This window comes from Lactuca saligna, chromosome 4 (assembly GCF_052625555.1).
Source record: "Lactuca saligna cultivar CGN05327 chromosome 4, ASM5262555v1, whole genome shotgun sequence".
NCBI classification, from domain to species: domain Eukaryota; kingdom Viridiplantae; phylum Streptophyta; class Magnoliopsida; order Asterales; family Asteraceae; genus Lactuca; species Lactuca saligna.
In genome coordinates this window covers 329,031,351-329,033,490 of record NC_136420.1, presented here as the reverse complement: position 1 = coordinate 329,033,490, position 2,140 = coordinate 329,031,351, and the positions used below count along the sequence as shown (strand labels likewise).

The 2,140-nt window shown below is 44.1% G+C and overlaps 1 non-coding gene across 1 annotated transcript; it reads right to left on the bottom strand.

Moving 5' to 3' along the window:
• Positions 1-202: 202 nt before the first annotated feature.
• On the bottom strand, positions 203-309 carry LOC145044434 (small nucleolar RNA R71). Its single transcript, XR_013681386.1, has one exon. It is a non-coding gene; the product is annotated as a small nucleolar RNA R71 (small nucleolar RNA).
• Positions 310-2,140: the final 1,831 nt, after the last annotated feature.

The window sequence follows — 2,140 nt, the reverse complement described above, 5'->3', positions numbered from 1 at the left end:
TTTGGATGAAGTCAATGATGTAGCGGATTACTTCAACATTCCAAATGTGCCCCGCGAGACTCAACTACTTCGTATGCTTCCGGTGACATTCAAAGGTGCTGCAAATGACTGGCTCAAGTCACTTCCCCCCGGATCAGTCACCACTTGGGCCAAGATGAAGGAAGAATTCATTGAACACTTTTTCCCACCTTCCAAGATAGCCAAGTTGAAGAAGGCCATTGCTAACTTTGAACAACAAGCTGGAGAGTCTCTATATGAAGCATGGGAGAGGTACAAGAGCTTACTAAGAAACTGCCCACACCATGACCTAAACAGCCAACAAGAAGTCTCCATCTTCTATGATGGAGTTAATGTCACAACCAGGCAGTTACTAGACTCGCAAGGTCTGCTCACAAAGAAGCCGCCCCCGATGATTAAAGAATTGATTGAAGAATTCTCTAAACACTCTAGAGAATACCACAACCCTAGAAATGATGTCACTAGGGGAGCCGCTTATGCTGCTACTGAAGACTTATCCGCGGTCATGGCTATGCTAAAAACCATGGATAGGAGAATGGATAAAATGGATCAAACGATCCATGCTATTCGGGTGGGTTGTGAAAACTGCAATGGGCCTCACCTCACTAGAGACTACGATTTATATGAGAATGGCAACAAGAAGGCGCAAGTGTGTTACTCAAGTGGAGACCGATATGATGAAGACTGGCGCAAACAAAAGAAAGAGTGGCTCCCTTATGAAGAGTACAAGAAAGCCAAGGAGGATATGTATAGACAAAAAGGTAGAGGGTTCTACCGAAAGGAGGAGCCGGTGCAAGAAAGGAAGCCAAGCTTGGAAGAAATGCTCACCAAATTTGTAGTTTCCTCAAAAAAAAGACATAGTGATCATGATGCTGCAATTCAAGAAACAAGAACCATGCTTAGGAACCAGCAAGCATCTATCCACAATATAGAAACGCAGCTTGGGCAACTTGCTCAACAAATTAACCAAAGGTCAACGAGCGAACTTCCTAGCAAAACTGAAAATAACCCACGAGGCGCGCACATACACATAGTCACAACAAGAAGTGGGAAGATAATCACTCCCCTGTCACCTATTCGGAATGAAGCATCCAAGGATTCACAGAAGGAGGAGGCAGAAAAGCAAGCAGAAAACCAAAATATACAATCTGACAGTCCTACTCGGCGAGTACCTCATATGGACTCAGCGAGTACACCATTAAAAACCAACGAGCAGGTTCCTGAAAAGCCTTACCAGCCTCCAATGCCATATCCAGCGCGAGCTAAGAAGGAGAAGCAGGAAGAGGAGTATCAGAAGTTTCTAGATCATATCAAGACTCTTCAAATCAACATACCCTTCATTGAAGCCGTCATGCAAATGCCCAAATATGCAAAGTTCCTTAAGGAACTTCTCACCAATAGAAGGAAGATGGAAGAAGTGAAGAAGGTAGTACTCAATGAAAACTGCTCTGCTGCTATGCTAAATATGCAACCAAAGAAGAAAGGTGATCCGGGGAGTTTGACTTTACCTTGCCAATTTGGAAACTTGGCTGCTATTCATGCCTTAGCTGATTCGGGAGCAAGTGTGAACCTAATGCCATACTCATTCTTTAAGAAGCTGGATCTCCTAGAGCAAAGGCCAATTCGCATGGCAATACACTTGGCAAACAAGACAGTCACCTTCCCAAGAGGCATATGCGAAGACTTACTAGTGAAGGTGGACAAATTCGTCTTCCCCGTTGATTTCATCATTCTATACATGGAGGCGGATCCACAAGTTCCAATCATCCTTGGAAGGCCCTTCCTCAATACGGCAAGCGCTATAGTAGACATGAGGGACTCAAAGCTCACCTTGCGGGTAGGAGAAGATTCAGTCACATTCGGGGTAGACCAAGCTATGAAGTATTCTAGGAGCAGTGGCGACACGACATTCTCGATCGATATGCTTGACGAATTATTGGAGGAAGACATAAGTGAAGATTCCAACAAGTTTACAGCTTATAATGAAGCGTTTGATCCAGAAAAAGATTTAATGGAAATTGAAAGACTGTTGGAAGAAGCAGAGTATGAAGAATTGATGAAACAAACTGACATTCCTACTCACCGAGTAGGCCCGATCTACTCACCGAGTTCCTCTGAAGAA